We start from the raw sequence: 19,388 nt of genomic DNA on the forward strand, positions 1-19,388 counted from the left end.
CACACTAGGCAGATGCTGGGGCTGTACCTTAATTACCTTAACCCCTTAAGTGGGTATGACGTCTTTAGATGTTTTCGCGCTGGGCTTCTACAGTGGGTATGACGACATTAGTCGATCGTAAAATTTATCGCGTATGTATCTTGACGGTGAAGGCATACGGAGTGTCCATGGAATCTATCGTATTAGTTGATATGTTTTCCATGAGATCATGCTGTGTATTGTTTTTTAGAGCTGTCACAGCTTCGTGAAATGCATTTGTTTTGGCGCCTTGCACGAAGTTCCCGCGCAGCCATTTATGTCGCGAAGCATGGCTTCCAAATGTAAAGTAGATCGGCTACCTCTCCGAAGGTGTATTGTGTGTTGGTCCCAAGGGAAGAGGAAGGAAACATCATACTGGTGTCCTGACTGTGAAAAGGCTTTGTGTGTAACACCTTGTTTCTGCCTATATCACACAGATAACAATCTACAAAACCTATAATCATCCTGATTCAGAACAATGTAAATAATGTTAGTAACACATTTGGATTCATAACAATGTAAATAATGTACATAATGTTGGTATCACATTATTGAAGAATAATAATTACTATCGTATTAGATTAAACTAATTGTGTACACATTTATGAAGGAAATATCTAAATATCACAAAGTGGGGAAAAAGTACCCACGGCAGGTTACGCATGTGGAGAATTTCGTACCCAGTTAAGGGGTTAATTAAGGCCACGGCCGCTTCCTTCCACTCCTAGCCCTTTCCTGTCCCATTGTCGCCATAAGACCTATCTGTGTCGGTGCGACGTAAAGCAACTTGTGAAAAAAAAAAAAAAAGGCAATACGTAGCTATGAAGTTCCAGTCTCATTTATGGCTCTAACAGTATGGGAGCAGCCGAGCAATGGGTAGTGCCAAGTAATGTCATTCAGAACAAGACTAGTGCATCTGGATGTTATGAAAGGGACTACTGCAATAGCACTTTCTGGCCCACTGAGGCAAGCAATGCAAACTACCTCATCCCTCGTAATGCCTGTACACCTCAATATAGAAATGTCATAGGTTTTTGCAGTTTTCCTGCAACTGTATACTCTTGTGCTATTATCACAGCATGAAATAGACCAAATAGCGCTCTAATTGCGATTAAACCGGGTGAGTTGGCCGTGCGGTCAGGGGCACGCGACTGTGAGCTTGCATCCGGGGGATAGTGGGTTCGAATGCCACTTAGGTGGTGTTATTTTGAGGATCCGATCAGCCTCTGGGCTGAAGGCTTAGTAGACATAGTCTAGCAATTCCTGAAATATATCAACCTGAGTCTGAAACTTCACAATTCATTGCAATATTTAATATTATATACGATCTGAAAGAACATTATGTACACTGACTGACAGAGCAAATGCAACACCAAGGAGGAGTGGTTCAAAAGGGATGCAAGTTGGGGAAAAAACAGAGACGGCACGGACGAATAATTGATGTTTATTTCAAACCGATACGCAGGTCACACAATGCGCTCGGCATCGACTCAGTAGGATGTAGGACCACCGCGAGCGGCGATGCACGCAGAAACACGTCGAGGTACAGAGTCAATAAGAGTGCGGATGGTGTCCTGAGGGATGGTTCTCCATTCTCTGTCAACCATTTGCCACAGTTGGTCGTCCGTACGAGGCTGGGGTAGAGTTTGCAAACGGCGTCCAATGAGATCCCACACGTGTTCGATTGGTGAGAGATCCGGAGAGTACGCTGACCACGGAAGCATCTGTACACCTCATAGAGCCTGTTGGGAGATGCGAGCAGTGTGTGGGCGGGCATTATCCTGCTGAAACAGAGCATTCGGCAGCCCCTGAAGGTACGGGAGTGCCACCGGCCGCAGCACATGCTGCACGTAGCGGTGGGCATTTAACGTGCCTTGAATACGCACTAGAGGTGACGTGGAATCATACGCAACAGCGCCCCAAACCATGATGCCGCGTTGTCTAGCGGTAGGGCGCTCCACAGTTACTGCCGGATTTGACCTTTCTCCACGCCGACGCCACACTCGTCTGCGGTGACTATCACTGACAGAACAGAAGCGTGACTCATCGGAGAACACGACGTTCCGCCATTCCCTCATCCAAGTCGCTCTAGCCCGGCACCATGCCAGGCGTGCACGTCTATGCTGTGGAGTCAATGGTAGTCTTCTGAGCGGACGCCGGGAGTGCAGGCCTCCTTCAACCAATCGACGGGAAATTGTTCTGGTCGATATTGGAACAGCCAGGGTGTCTTGCACATGCTGAAGAATGGCGGTTGACGTGGCGTGCGGGGCTGCCACCGCTTGGCGGCGGATGCGCCGATCCTCGCGTGCTGACGTCACTCGGGCTGCGCCTGGACCCGTCGCACGTGCCACATGTCCCTGCGCCAACCATCTTCGCCACAGGCGCTGCACCGTGGACACATCCCTATGGGTATCGGCTGCGATTTGACGAAGCGACCAACCTGCCCTTCTTAGCCCGATCACCATACCCCTCGTAAAGTCGTCTGTCTGCTGGAAATGCCTCCGTTGACGGCGGCCTGGCATTCTTAGCTATACACGTGTCCTGTGGCACACGACAACACGTTCTACAATGACTGTCGGCTGAGAAATCACGGTACGAAGTGGGCCATTCGCCAACACCGTGTCCCATTTATCGTTCGCTACGTGCGCAGCACAGCGCCGCATTTCACATCATGAGCATACCTCAGTGACGTCAGTCTACCCTGCAATTGGCATAAAGTTCTGACCACTCCTTCTTGGTGTTGCATTTGCTCTGTCAGTCAGTGTATATTTTCAAATTATACCACTATTTTTTCATCAATTACAAAATTTAATTTAATTCCAATGAAGATAATAGGTGGTGTTTTATATGTACTGTAATAATGGCAAAAAATTAATGTGTATTTGTATGAGTCCATTAAAACGTAGGTGAAGCAAATGAAATCTAGTGCTATTACCACAGCATGAAATAGACCAAATAGCGTTCTAATTGCGATTAAACCGGGCGAGTTGGCCGTGCGGTCAGGGGCACGCGACTGTGAGCTTGCATCCAGGAGATAGTGGGTTCGAATGCCACTGTTGGCAGCGCTGAAGATGGTTTTCCGTGTTTTCCCATTTTCACACCAGGCAAATGCTGGGGCTGTTCCTTACTTAAGGCCATGGCCGCTTCCTTCCAACTCCTAGGCCTTTCCTATCCCATTGTCGCCATAAGACCTATCTGTGTCGGTGCGACGTAAAGCTACTAGGAAAAAAAAAATAGAGATTAATTTCTTAATTGCTTCCAGTTATAGTACATCATTTTGCCACTGAATCTATATTGTCTGTTGCTGTCAGTCTGTTACCAAAATTTTAGTAAAAGTTTGCTATAATGCTAACCAGTAATGATTGAAAGTAAGGAAGCTGAATTCTCTGTAAGACAGTTAAGGTGAAGTAGCACAATGGCTTTGGATGAAATTGTATATATTTTCATAAATTTAATCCTAAATGGGATACAACAGAAAAACATGGGAAAACTCAAATCAGCTGAAAAGCAAGCAAATTATAGAAAAAGATTGAAAGAAAAGAGATTTTATGATGATAATCAGAGGAAAAGATGCAGAGGCACACAAAATAAAAAGAAGCCAACTGAGTGAAAGAGGTTATTAATGGAGAAGAACTAGGACTATAAAAGAGAGGAAAGGCTATTTAAAAAATCTAATCAAGATCATTGTACAAATTCAAAACAACCACCAAGTCTGAGCGACATACTAGAATCACTTTCTAAAGTGTTCTCAACACAGCAATAATATGGGAAGACAACAAAACGAGCTTCCGTGGCATTACCTACATCACCTTGCAAATGACGTCCTTTAATTTTTGACTTTGCAAGAAAAGAAGGCTTAAAGTACAAGGACAAGGTGCTTCCAAAGCAGAGAGTAGCAGTGTATCAGACTTTAGTGAATTAAAGACTCTCATACGTAACTTCTACATAAATGATGAAGTTTCACAGCAAGCACCCAGGTGGAGACATTGTGTAACAGCACAGCAAAATGGTGTCAAATCAGTTGTTCAGAAATGTTACTTACTAACAACTCTCAAGGAGACATATGCAATATTTTGTGAAAAGCACCCAGAAGAACGTGTTAGTTTCTCTAAATTTGCTGCTTCTAGGCCTAAATTTGTTTTCTTATTGAGATATATACCTCAAAATGTATGTGTGTGTATGATTCATGAGAATGTGAGACTTATTTTATGTGTATTGCGCTCATGTAAATTAAATGAACCTCTAGAGGTTAAACAATTCACTGAACAGGTGATGTGTAATCCACATGGTGAAGTATGTGTGTCAGGGGAATGCTCAAATTGTCCCAGATTTAATTCTTTAATACTAGATGAGGACTCCACAGAACTGTGCAAATAGAATGAATGGGTTTACTGGTGATCAAGTTGAAAAGGTAGCGTACAAGACTGCTTGGATTTATTGAGAGAAAAGTTGCCTCAGTTCCTGTACCATAAATTTTTTAAACAGCACTTGGCATTCAACATAATAACTGGCAGTCTGAGTATTAGCAATGTTGTCCAGCATATTGCCTTTAAAGAAAATTTACCTGTAAGGAGCGGGATGAAATTCAATCTGCCCATTGGAACAGCACTTAGATTACACTACTTACCGCTATTGCTTGGTTTTCGAATAAACATGAAGCAAAAACTATATTATCTTTTGCCCTCTTATCTGACTTTCTGGAACATGAAGAATATGCAGTGCAGGTCTTGTATTATTGAAAAGTTTAAGGAACTATACAACCATTGAAAAACCTTCACATATTTTCAGATGGGGTGCCTCAAACTGCTAGCAGAAATTCACTTTATGTAACATAACATTCCTAATAGATATGGGTATTTGAAACGTGATGTAGAAAATAGTGCCACATCACATGGGAAACGTGCAGTACATGCAATTAGCAGAGAAGTTATGATGAAGATGCTTCTTGTTTTGTTTTTGTTTTTTTGTTTTTTTTTGCTAGGGGCTTTACGCCGCACCGACACAGATAGGTCTTATGGCGACGATGGGATAGGAAAGGCCTAGGAGTTGGAAGAGGCCATGGCCTTAATTAAGGTACAGCCCCAGCATTTGCCTGGTGTGAAAATGGGAAACCATGGAAAACCATCTTCAGGTCTGCCGATAGTGGGATTCGAACCTACTATCTCCCGGATGCTAGCTCACAGCCGCGCACCTCTACGCGCACGGCCAACTCGCCCGGTGCTTCTTGTTTTTTTTTTTTTTGCTAGGGGCTTTACGTCGCACCGACACAGATAGGTCTTATGGCGACGATGGGATAGGAAAGGCCTAGGAGTTGGAAGGAAGCGGCCGTGGCCTTAATTAAGGTACAGCCCCAGCATTTGCCTGGTGTGAAAATGGGAAACCATGGAAAACCATCTTCAGGGCTGCCGATAGTGGGATTCGAACCTACTATCTCCCGGATGCAAGCTCAGAGCCGCGCGCCTCTACGCGCACGGCCAACTCGCCCGGTGTGCTTCTTGTTTAATGGGGCCTAACATCGAAGGTTATCGGCCCCTAATGAAACGAGATGGACGACATGCTATTATAATTAAAATTTTAAAATGTATCCTCTGACTGGAGTTTTAAAAAATTGGTGATGAAAAATGGTAATGAGATTAAAACAATCAGTGGATCTAATTCGCAATGCCTTATTTCTAACAAAATAATAGAAAATACAGGTGACGAAGGAATAAGTCATTGCCTGAAATACAGATATATATAAAATTCAAATTAAAAGTTAAAATAACACATTAATATACGCAACACGAACTAAAATAAAGTCAATGGGATAAAAGCGCAGTTAACACAAATACACTAGGACAAAGGACATCATTACACACGATAAGAAAAGACCACCATCGCTCATAAAACGGATGACGAGGTCTACGGACTGCTCGTCATCGCGCAGGATGAGGGAGATGGTACGCGGGAGTTTTAGACTGCGGCGCAGACCGACCAGGTCCATGCACTCCGTAAGGATGTGTACCACGGTAAGATGATCGCCGCAAGTACACACCGGAGGGGGTTCTCCTTTCAATAAATTGGAGTGCGTTAGTATACCGTGGCCGATCCGAAGACGACATAATACCACTGCTTCCCTCCAAGAAGCCCGAAGGGAAGTCCTCCATACCTTCGTTATACCTTTTATCGCTCTCAGCTTATTTGGAAGAGGAGTCGCCTGCCACTCCATCTCCCAATGAGAGTGAATATCACTTACTGGAACCTTGTAAGGCAACGGGGGCAGTGTTACTGCCTCCTTGGCAGCCTTATTTGCTAACTCGTTTCTCTCTACACCCATGTGGGAAACGTGGTTCTGGTGCCGGCATCCGAACACCCGGCCAGCAGGTCCTGGATCCGCTGCACCAGTGTGTGCCAAGGGAAACAGGTATCAGTAGACTGTAGCGAGCTTGAGGAGTCAGTACACAGAAGAAAGTGTCGGCGCTCATCAGACAGTGCATACCGTAGAGCTTCACAGATAGCATAGAGCTCTGCTGTGTACACACTACAGGTTTCCGGGAGAGCAAAAAGAAACCTATCAGTGTCGACAACGAACGCACAGCCCACTTTAGTGTCTGTTCTCGAGCCATCCATGTAAATGACGACTGAACCTGGATACCGACCAACAACCGACAGAAAGAGCCTCCGATAAATCGAAGGGTCTGTTGTTTTCCTTCAGGCCAGTGTGCAGATCCAGGATTATTTCAGGATGTCGTACTACCCACGGAGGTACCCCACTTGGTTGTTTGACAAGGCAAAGAACCAAAGGTACGTGAAACACTCTGTGACTGCTATCGAAGCGTATTCACCCGGCCGCGTTGCTCGAGGACAAGCAGCGTAAAGCCGGCGGTGTCCATTGTTGAATACGCATGGATAGCTTGGGTGAAGTGCCGTCTGTCGCAAACTTGCAGCACACAACAGAAGGAGCTGCCGGCACCTCAGGTGTAAAGGTGGCACACAAGATTCAGCGGGCAAGCTAACTCTGGGGCTTGTATGAAAAGCTCCCGTCGCCAACCTAACTCCGGTGTGATGGATACGGTTCAATCCTGCAAGAGTGCTTGGTCTTGCTGAGCCAAATGCTGCACTGCTGTAGTCTAACCAGAATAAAATATGTGCCCTATAGAAGCGTAGGAGCACCGTGCGGTCAGCTCCCCAATTAGTGCTGCTAAGAAACTTCAAGAGATTAAGCCTCTTGGAGCATTGCACTTTTAGCTACCGCAAGTGTGGCTCCCACAATAAAGTACTATCGAATAGAAGCCCAAGAAATCGGTAAGTGTCAACTACAGGAATAGAGACATTTCATAAATAAAGCTCAGGATGTAGGTGAAGAGTACGTTGCCAACAAAAGTGGACAACAGAAGTCTTTGTGGTGGAAAACCGGAAGCCATGTTCAAAGGTCCACTGCTCCACTCTCCTAATAGCTTGCTGTAATTGTCGCTCTGCGACTGCCATATTACGCAAGCTATAGTGCAGAGCAAAATCGTCCAAGCGAAGGTATTACTGCTGAACCAGCAGCAGCAACAATACCGTTTATGGCAATCGCAAACAGATTGGCACTAAGAACTGATCCCTGTGGGACTACATTTTCCTGAACATGGTATTGCGAAAATGTCCTCCCAACTCCGACACAGAATAGAGGGAGGGACGGAGGGTTTTTTCAGGCTTGAAGACAGGAATAACTATGCCCTCTCGCCACTGAGACGGAAACTCACCCTCTATCCAGGTTCGGTTGAACACGCGAAGTAGATATAATAGATTATCCTCACTAAGGTGTTTCAACATCTGGTTATGGACATTGTCTGGCCCAAGAAATGTGTCCTTGCAAAGCGCCAAGGCGCTGCAGAGTTCCCACTCCGTAAAGGGCACGTTATAGTCCTCTGAAGCTTGAGTGGCAAAACTAAGGCGATGGCGTTCTGCCTCCCACTTCAGAGTGAGGAAATCATGATGGTAATTCCCGGAGCCAGACACATCCGCAAAATGACTTGTGAGATGGTTAGCAATCAAGAGAGGTTCAGCAACGAGACTGCCTGCAATGGAAATTCCCGGTACAGAGGATGATCCTTTTTTTTTTTTTTTTTTTTTTTTTTTTTTTTGATAGGGGCTTTACGTCGCACCGACACAGATAGGTCTTATGGCGACGATGGGATAGGAAAGGCCTAGGAGTTGGAAGGAAGCGGCCGTGGCCTTAATTAAGGTACAGCCCCAGCATTTGCCTGGTGTGAAAATGGGAAACCACGGAAAACCATCTTCAGGGCTGCCGATAGTGGGATTCGAACCTACTATCTCCCGGATGCAAGCTCACAGCCGCGCGCCTCTACGCGCACGGCCAACTCGCCCGGTAAGGAGGAGGATGATCCTCCCGAAATACGTCGAAGTTTAGTCCACACTTGAGATGATGGAGTATGTGACGTCATAGATGACACATATCTCTCCCACGAAGCTTTCTTACTTTGGCAAATAAGAACTCGCGTGTTATAATTATGTTTTCTATCGCCTTGCGGTACTTGGCTAGGGGTGGCAGGGTGGGGGGGACCAGTGCTATTAGTGGGGGAAGGAAATAGCTCGGCCTACAGATGGAGTGGGAGTGTGGGATGTTTGTTTTAGAGGAGGCGATTACAAATTATTAATTTTTCATGATGATAAAAGCGATGGTATCTGTTCATATAACGGATTTTTGTTCTCTTGTACGTCATTCATATTTTTGTTTGGGTTAATACTCTGGTCCAAATCTATATTAATATTTTCGTGATTGCTCATCAGGTTCCCTTTGCTCACTTTTTTTAAAATGGTCAAGTCTTTATTTATGTCAGTATATTGGTGACCAGTATCTCCCTTATGGACACTCATTGCAGAATACTTCTTCTGTCTGTTGGCATTGACGTGTTTGAGATATCTAGTTTGAAAACTCCTACCTGTCTGCCCCACGTACGTGACAAAGCATTGATCGTACTTAAGTTTATAGATTCCTGAATCTAAGAAATCCTCTTTATTGTAATTTACACTATCATGGTTATAAAATATATGACTATTATTGTTCTTAGTTGAAAATGATACTTGACAGTCGTGTTTCTTAAATCATTTTGTGATTTGAAAAATCCCTGGGTTTGTAAAACTAAAATTCAAATATTTTGAACTCTTGCAATTCTCTGGTGTTAATCTTATGTTGTTCTTTCTTTTTACTTTATGTATAATTCTATTGATTTCATGGTATTAACACTGGAACCACACCCGGGCAACTGGAGTGGGACATCATTGATGATGATGATGATGAACAGTGAACCCATTCATAATGGCTATCTTCTGTATGTATTGTAATTCTTTTTCTCTTTCTGTATGAGATAAAGGTAAATTGAAGGCTCGATAAACCATACTGAAATAGGCAGCCCTCTTATGGCTCCCAGGATGTAAAGAATCATTTTTAATGGACACTGGAGTAAACGTATCCTTTCTGTACACTTTATAAGGGAACTTGCCGGGTTCCCTCTTAATGGTCACATCCAATAAATTCAAAGCATTGTCTTTCTCGTTTTCAAGTGTAAATTTTATTCTTTCATCTAATGAATTTAAAACTAAGATATTGTTACTATTGTTATAACATAACGCTTATCTATTATTACAAAGGTACCATCCACGAAATATGTCCAAAAATCCAAAACCTTGAATATGTCCAATTATTTTGCGGTGTTCTAGATGGTCTAAATAAATATTGGCTAAGATACCCGAGGCTGGAGCTCCCATTGGTAATCCCTCTTGACTCTAAATGGTGGTATCGAATGTAAAATAGTTGTTTTTTGTGACAAACTCTAGAATTTTCATGAATTGTTCAATCTCTAACTTCCCTAGTTAAATTTGTTCTAATAATATCCACTGTTTTACTGATCGGGATATTTGCATACATATTAGTTATGTCATATGAACGTAAGTAATGATGGGACAGAAGTTTGAAAACTTCTAAACTTTTACAAAAATCTACTGAATTTCTTATTATTGACTTATTGTGAAACCTATAGTTGTTAGAAAGAAATCTGTGTATAAATTTGGAGATTTAATACGTAGGACTGCTCTTACAGTTAATAATAGGTCTGACAGGTGCACCGATTTTATGGATTTTAGGCAACGCTCTAGCCCTCGGTAACCTGGGGTTCATATTTATCATCTTCTGAATTTCGTCTTCATTGAAGATGAACGCAGGATTTTTCAATAAAGATTTTAGGGTTTTTTGTATCCTAGCTATGGGGTCTATTGTCTCTGGAAAATGACTAGTCAGAAAAAAAATTTCTGTTTTTTCAATGTAATCTTTTCTGTCCAATATAACTGTACAATTACCTTTATCTGCCTTAGTCACAATAACATCATTGTCTTTTATTTTATTCCCAAGATCCTTGTTACATTTTACCTTGTCAAATGGAATATTGGTTTTAGGCTGACTAACTGAGGGAGTCTTTTCTTTGTTTCGTACCTAAGATCGTCTTGAGAATCCACAGGGAGTTTTTGTATATTAGATTCTGCTTCGGCAATGGTTGTAATATCATCTCCTCTGTTAAAACTTGGCCAATTAAATTTAGGTTCTCTACTAAGAGTGTCTAATTATAGGTTTGTGAAATGGATTCCAGAGAGGTTTTTCACCGAATTGACTGAACTTGTCTTGAACCGTTAACTGATTTATTCCATATTTTCTATTATTAATGTTACTATTAAGAACCTCCATATCATATTTCGCCCTTCTTAGATCATCTAATTTCTTGTCCAATGTGGCTTGTTTCTTACTTAAGATGCATTCCATTTTATTTGCGACATTACATTGGAATAAATTCCATTCTAGAGGGACCAGGCATAGGGGGGCCTCAAGATGAGCTAAATATAACTTTTCAGTTAAAAAGGATTTCTTTCTGTAAAGAAACTTAATCTCTTCCCTTAACCACAAGTGTTTGAAAGATTTAACCAATGATTATGGTGGTCATGCAGTGCTGATCTTTGCCATATGACAGGCTATCTCAAAAGGCTTCAGATTTCTTCTACCAGAATAGCTTAATTTTGAAAAAAATTTCCTTACGAGTTAAAGTTTTACATCTTCTGATGTGGATTTGGTCCCAATCCTATACCGAGGCCAGAATTTCAATCTCCCCAGTCAACACACTGAAACTACCAGATACCAACACTGCCTGTAAATTTTTCAAGTAAGGTTGTTCAAGTTTAACATTGAAGAAAGATTGTTTGCAAGAAATGTTAAACTACTTTATTAAATAATGTGTATATTTTGTCTTCAGTGTTTTCTCAACAGTTCTTAAAGGAACTTCCGTTTCATATTACTAGACAGCAACAATGAACAATGTATTCTGTTACGAGACGTTATGGCTGGCTTCTCATATTTCAATTTTAACAATGAAGATAACAAAAGTTTTTGCAAGAAGCGAGGACAATTGTGTAAATAATGTATATATTATATCTTTAGTGTATCTCAAATAATTCTTAAATAGGCATTAGTTTCTTCCATTCTTTTCAATTTCTGAATGAGTTTTGTGATCTACCAGGTGATTTTATGCCTGAGGAAGTCTCAAATAGAGATGAAACATGTCCCAAAATATATTTAATATGTTTTTCTTTTTTTTTTTTCTTGTTAGTGTCTTTACGTTGCACCAACACAGATAGGTCTTATGGCGATGATGAGATAGGAAGGGCTAGGAGTGGGACGGAAGCGACCATGGCCTTAATTAAGGTACAGCCCCAGCATTAGCCTGGTGTGAAAATAGGAAACCACGGAAAACCATCTTCAGGGCTGCTGACAGTGGGATTCGAACCCACTATCTCCCAGATGCAAGCTCACAGCCGCGCGCCCCTAACCCCACAGCCAACTTGCCCAATAATATGTTTTTATATTAAACAGTTTTCACTTGTAAAGTGATGTGTATTGATTAGGTGGACCATAAACCTAACATCATTTTTTAATTTTAACTGTATCAATATGGATCTATATGATGAAGTTCGTAAATTGTACATACCACTTAGTTGAGCAGCTTGTCTCCTTTCTCCCAAGTCTTCCCAGCCCAAACTTTGCAACATTTTTGTAACACTACTCTTTTGTCAGAAATCACCCAGTGTATGGGGCCCTCACCAGGATTACTTGATTCGAAAAATGTAAAAAATCCAAAGAAAAGCAGCTTGGTTTGTTCTAGGTGATTTTTGACATAAGAACTTCGGTTCTTGAAACATGTTTGGTGTACTGGAAATGTAATAAATTTCATATTTGTGTTGACAAGGTGGACATTAATTTTTAATTGACCTTTTATTGTAATAAAAAGAGTTACAAAAGTATTGCAAAGTTTGGCCTGGGAAGACTTGGGAGAAAGGAGACAAGCTGCTCGACTGAGTGGTATGTTCCAGGTTGTTGGCAGAGAGATTGCATGGAATGACATTAGTAGACGAAAAAGTTTGAATGGTGTTTTTAAAACTAGGAAAGATCATAGTATAAAAATAAAGTTGGAATTCAAGAAGACAAATTGGGACAAACAATTATTTATAGGAAGAGGAGCTGGGGATTGGAATAACTTACCAAGTGAGATGTTCAATAAATTTCCAAATTCTTTGCAATTGTTTAAGAAAAGACCAGGTACTCAATAGATAAGGAATCTGCCACCTGGGCAACTGCACTAAATTCAGATCAGTGACTGCCTACTTTCAACTCTGCTATTACTGCTCTGAGGTCATCTCCAAAGGCTTCCTCAGACTTATCTGTAACATCCATAAGATATTTTCGGTGTCCTTTTCCCACTAACATGTAATCAATCAACGTCTTCTTTCTTCTGTCTCCCTATCCATATGTGGTAATTTTCTAGCCATTTTTCTTTCTGAACAATGTGTTTCCTATTATTAGTTTGTTCCTCTGGCAAAAGTCCATTAACATATCCCCTTCTTAATTCTTGTTGCCATATCCGTATGGCCCCAGAACCTCTTCCCTTCCCACTTGTGCCTTCATATTTCCCATTATAATTATTTCCTTATCTTCTATATAATTCTATATGTTTTCATTAAATTGTTCTGTATTCTCTTCTTTATTTCCAGTTTATGGAGCATATACTTGGAACAGATCTCGTATTCCTGTATCAAACTGTATCCTTGCTATGATCATTCTGTCATTCATCTTAAACCTCCTTCACATATTCCAGAACATGGCTGCAGAAGTCTGTTGACATTGAGGTTGCATTGAGCAAAACAGCAGACATGGCCATTCTGTAACTAACAGAAATAAATCAAAACTAGTTTTTGAGTAATGAAAAATAAACTTTGATCTTTGCAAGTATCATGTTTTTTGAGACAAATTCTTTCTGAAAATATCCTATTTTTTTTTTTTTTTTTTTTTGGTGCAAGAAAGTCAATATTTTTTATCAAAACTATTTTATAAAATTCCTTTTCATGTTTAATTCAAAATAATAACAATGATTTCTTTATTTTTATCAAAATTATATAGATGAGTCTTCCAGCTTTATATCAATGTATGATACAGTTGAATACAATATGATTTCAGACGCACTTTTATTTTATTCTGTGTATTGTGAAAAATTACTCTGGCATTTCACAGATAAAACTGAAGCAGTTCTAAAGTTAATGCTGGTATTGGATGATGATTTATTTGTCGTCCCGTAATATCCCATACGTGCTCAATGGCTAAAATGTCTGCGTATCTCGCAGGCCAAGGCAACTGGTCGTCACTCAGTAGAGAAAATTGGGAGACAGCCGTGGTATGAACACTAGAGTTATCCTGTTGGAAAACACCTCCTTGGTACTGCGAATGAATGTCAGCACAATCAGTTCAGTCAACGTACAAATCCACTGTCGAGTTTCTTGGAATAACGAGAGTGCTTCTGCTGTCAAAGGAAATGGCTCCCCAGGTCAAGTGCGTTGACGCCGCAGACATCTTGATTCCAAACGCTCACTTGGCCACCTCCTTACCAACCTACAGTCATCACTGGCCCCCAGACAGAAACGGATCTCATCTGAGAATCTCCACTCCGTCCTCCAATGAGCTCTAGCTTGACACCACTGAAGCTGCAGATGGCATCGATTTGGAGTTAGATGCATGAACACTACAGGACATTGGCTCAGAGTAGTCCATTAAGTAATCTATTTGTTATGCTCTCATAGATGATGCAGATGCATTATGACCCACCACAGCCATGCAGCAAATACAGAAGTCTTCCCTCTCCGTAGTGGCCCATGTGCAGCTGGACCCGGGTTGCTATGGAGAGGGAGACAATGCCCTCCAGTGACCATTGTTGCCAACAGCAATGCACTGGACACATCCCTGTCAAGTCCTTCTGCAATATCGTGGAAAGAACATCCACCTTCTCGTAGCCCTATTACACAGCGACGTTCAAACTCAGAAAGCTGCTGATACTGCCTTCTTCATATACAGTCGAACCTCCCTTCTACGGACACCATCGGTTCCGAGGAAAAATGTCCGTTACGAGAGGTGTCCGCTAAAACAAGTTGTAAAAATAATCGAACATTTTAACGGCAAAGGACATCCGCCTTAAATATAAGCATACATATCTTTATATTTATTATTCTAAGTCATTTCTGTGTTAGTATTTCATAGAGAGTTATTATAAGTGATTTTACATCATTTACAAACATTACAGCTTTGTGAAGTAATCGTGAAGCTTCGTCTGTGTAAATTTAGCACATGTTTTCTTAAATGCGATATTCTCGAAAACGGAATAAAGTCTGTTAAATGGTTCCATAGTGTTCTATTTTCGTCCCACTCCTTTAAAATTTCAGTTCTACTCTTTACAATAGTGTTTATTTGAGTTTTCCCGCAGTTGAATGTTTCGGCAAGCTTTCTCACTGAAATTCCCTTGTCACTTTCTATAATCACATTTCTTCTTGCCTGGAGATCTAAACATGATCGTCCCTTGTTACTCATGTTTAACAGACAACTCAAATGCTACGGTATTTCTGTCTCACTAATTAGCGCCTGTACTGTCCTTTCCTTCTCAAGTTGACTACCTGAGCTCGACCTTATCAGCGACAATCCGAGTTATGAATAGAATGATGCAAGAAGGGACGAAAATCCCCACGTAACTTGTGAGTTGACAGTCTCTGGCAGCATTTCTGGGCAATTAGAACTCTCGGAATAGGCCTATACACCACTAGGTAGAACTGCATTCCGATGTACACTCTCTCCCCTCGCACTCGAAATAGTACAAACATTCAAAAGGGATTTCCCTATGTCTGAAGAATGGTTTTAAAAGAAAGGATGACATGTGGTCCAGCGTAATAAACTGTCCTACAACGTGTAAAGTGTCCGCTTAAGTCAAGTGGACGGGACAAATGGCGATGTCCGCTGTCCGGAGTTCGAGGTGTCCGCTTAAATGAGGCCAATTTAACACTTGTCTTTTGTAAAATAAAATCGGTTCCGAGGAAAATTGTCCGTATAGGGAGGTGTCCGCTGAATAAGGGTGTCCGTTAGGGCAGGTTCAACTGTATATACATTTTTTTAGAACATGCTTTACATTATGACACAGATAGGTCTTACGGCGACGATGGGATAGGGAAGGCCCACGAGTGGGAAAGAAGCAGCTGTGACCTTGATTAAGGTACACCCCCAGCATTTGTCTGGTGTGAAAATGGAAAAACAATGGAAAACCATATTCAGGGCTGCCGACAGTGGAGTCCGAACCCACTATCTCCCGGATGCAAGCTTACAGCTGCGCGCCCCTAACCGCATGGCCAACTCGCTAAGTCTTCATCTCCTTAAGGGCAAGCTTGATTCACATCTACCCCACAACACCGGACAATGACAAACGCTCACAAAATGTACAGCGTGTATTTAAAGTAAATCTGCCTTACAAGGACATAGTGGCGTTACTAGCAAATTTCTTCGTCAACTAGTGTACAAATTTACAAGTTGCTTTACGTCGTTCCGACACAGACAGGTCTTATGGCGACGATGGGACAGGAAAGGTCTAGGAGTGGGAAGGAATCGGCCGTGGCCTTAATTAAGGTACAGCCCCAGCATTTGCCTGGTGTGAAAATGGGAAACCGCGGAAAACCATCTTCAGGGCTGCCGACAGTGGGATTCGAACCCACTATCTCCTGAATACTGGCCGCACTAGCGTACAAATATCAATAGGTGTCATCTTTCAGATGTGCAAACATGCCTCCCGAATTTTGTTCATTTAACATAACTCCTTGGGATTTCACTTTCTGCCAGTGCGCGCGTGCGCGTGCACACACACACTCACACAATTTTATGCTTTATCCTAGAGCCAGATTTTGCAGTTTAATTTAGAAGTACTAGTCACCTTTCCAAGCTTAAAACCTGAGTATAATGTGTTAAGAAGTAAAAATTAATTGTTCATTGGGAGGGCACAAAACCCTGTGAATTTATGGGCTGGCTGCCTCTCCTATGAAGGTATATATCAATTTTATTTATTTATTTATTTATTTATTTTTTTTTTTTGCTAGGGGCTTTATATTGCGCCAACACAGATAGGTCTTATAGCGACGATGGGATAGGAAAGACCTAGGAGTTGGAAGGAAGCGACTGTGGCTTTAATTAAAGTACAGCCCCAGCATTTGCCTGGTGTGAAAATGGGAAACGACGGAAAACCATTTTCAGGGCTGCCGATAGTGGGATTCGAACCTACTATATCCCGGATGCAAGCTCGCAGCCGCGCGGCTCTACGCGCACGGCCAACTCGCCCGGTATGTATATATCAATTAAGCCTTCATAATCAACTCAGCAGAGTGCAGATCTATATGGCTTGCTTCCACAATGATGTAAATTTCACGAAGTTTACTATGAAGGTCGGAGATAAATATGTTTCTACCAGGCGAATTGGCCGTGCGGATAGGGGTGCACAGCTGTGGGATCCTGGGTTCGAACACCACTATCAGCAGCCCTGAAGATGGTTTTCAGTGATTTCTTATTTTCATGCTGGGCAAACGCTGGAGTTGTACTTTAACTAAGGCCACGGCCGTTTCCTTCCGACTCCTAGGCCTTTCCTATCCCATCGTCACCATAAGACATTTCTGTCAGTGCAACGTAGAGCAAATAGATTTTTTTTTTTTTAATCTGTTCACTGGTTATGTTTATTTCCATTTATGCGTTGATAAATGAGATATTACGTAATACACAATTTTTATTATTATACACCCCTGATTTCATGATCCTCTGCCGGGCTGAGTGGCTTAGACGGTTGAGGGGCTGGCCTTTTGACCCCAACTTGGCAGGTTTGATCCTGGCTCAGTCCGGTGGTATTTGAAGGTGCTCAAATACGTCAGTCTTGAGTTGGTACATTTACTGACATGTAGAAGAACTACTGAGGGACCAAATTTTGGCACCTCGGTGTCTCCAAAAACCATAAAAGTAGATAGTGGGATGTAAAGCCAATAACATGAAATTATGAATTAGTCATGGTCCTCTATCTTAGCAAAAGCAGTACAGAGGTACATAAAAAGTATACCAATTGAATTTACTAAATGAAAGAACTAACTTTATATGAAACGATCTATCTATACATAAAGCACATTAGGAGAAAAATGATGGAAAGCTGTCCATGTAATTTTTCTGTATCTGCTGAACAATCCACTGACAGAAACTGGAAAGTGATGAGAAAAGTGTATGTCTAGGAAGCTGAGGTTGTGGACTTAATTACGGCAATTTCCGACATTTACCCGTTGTGAAAATGGGGAAACCATGGAAAACTATACTTTGGGCTGCCAATGGTGAAATTCAAACCTATCATCTCACAAATGTAAGGCATACACCATAAGCAACTTGCTTGGCACGCCTAAATTTATATGATCAATTTTGTGCTACTGAACCAATAATTACCCATATATATTTTGTAGGCCTACATTATAGTTATTTCTATGCTTGTGAATGGATTTCTTAAGAAAAGGTTGGATATGGTGCTTGTCATCTTAAAATCAAACCTGGGATTTTACACAGTTGATACTCCAACCATATCATGTACTGCACAAGAATTATTCCAGAAACTATGTCAGCAAAATCTGACAAGTTATTGAAACATTAGGATTTTATAATAAAACTAGCTTCTTAAAGGTAGACAAGATTTTGGACAGCTTTAACAGCATATGTCGGCGCCTACGAGTGAACTGGCGATAGCCGGCTTGTGTACCGTAACCAATACCGCTCCTCCCCTGCGTATTCCTTTATATTATGCAAAGAAAATTATATAGATGTACTACCGCATTAGGTTCACAAATAAATTCCCTATAACACAGCTGACGTATATTCTATAACACACTAGTTTGTTCCACCCCACATGCAAAGCAACGGAAGTAAAGACAACACACACACCATCAATATAAACATTCACAGTGTCAAAATTTGACCATATTACCTAGAAAGATCCACATTTCTGGAACTTTTACAATCAATCGGGAAACGACTGAGGCCAGAATTCGCCGGCACAGCTATGATGACATACTTACGGTACCTCTTGGGTAGGAGGGGTTTAGTGTAAAATAATCCATGTGCGCAGGATGCACAGCAAAATTCCTCAAAAATTCTGGACAATAATTTAACCATATTTTTTAAAAGTTGATGTTACGATTGCCAATATTTCTTTTACAACTACTTTAAACTGTAAGCATTTAGCTTATTTTCTCACTGTAGTCACCCTTCACCTCTCTGAGTAATAATCCATTACAGTATGTATGAAAAAATGAAACAGATGTGGCCACGGGTGAAAACTTGACATAATATTATACGAAGTTACTTACGCAGAATAGATACATAGCGGCTTACACTAAAGTGAATCCACGACTAACTGTAATCCTCGCTTTATAAAAAGGAATGAATGATACTGGCGTTTATGTATCATGCCGTTAGATATCGTTCCCACTATGACAGATGCGACCTATTGACAAACACATGACATTCAAAGATGTACAAGTCTGCCATGTTGTAAGATTAGTAAACAATAGACAACAAACGTCAAAGTGGCGCCTTGAAAGGAGCCAACATTTGAATGCTGATTGTTTTCGTAACTATTCTTCTTGGTGTTCCTAGACTTATAAATAAACCATAATAAAGTATTCGAAAGAAAAACAAACTACAACTGAAATTTGTCATTCCCCATTTCATTTTATGTATTTTCCATCAACCTACTGTCGTAATTGAGGTGTAAATGTTTAGCATACGCGAATGATGGTGGGCGTCCTAAGTGAGAAAATAGTTGTGTTCCTTCATCTAACTTCAGATTAATAACTGAATTTAAATGATAAGCATTTAAAAGACTACTACATACATAACAATAACGCAAACTTTCAGGACAATTTTTTCTCACACGTATGTACTCAAAGGTACGATAATGACGAAGAACTCC

At 41.2% G+C, this 19,388-nt stretch overlaps 1 protein-coding gene across 3 annotated transcripts in view; it reads right to left on the reverse strand.

Moving 5' to 3' along the window:
* Snx16 (sorting nexin 16) overlaps window positions 1–18,945 on the reverse strand; it is a 131,647-nt gene extending 112,702 nt beyond the window's left edge. For 2 of the 3 annotated variants that reach the window (XM_067138923.2, XM_067138920.2), the window contains exon 1: window positions 18,784–18,945. The gene's annotated coding sequence lies outside the window, so the exon portion shown is untranslated. The remainder of the gene's footprint in view (window positions 1–18,783) is intronic. The other variant, XM_067138921.2, reaches the window with a different exon arrangement.
* Between the last annotated feature and the right edge of the window lie 443 nt (window positions 18,946–19,388).

Source organism: Anabrus simplex, chromosome 2 (assembly GCF_040414725.1).
Source record: "Anabrus simplex isolate iqAnaSimp1 chromosome 2, ASM4041472v1, whole genome shotgun sequence".
In the NCBI taxonomy this organism is placed as follows: Eukaryota; Metazoa; Arthropoda; class Insecta; order Orthoptera; family Tettigoniidae; genus Anabrus; species Anabrus simplex.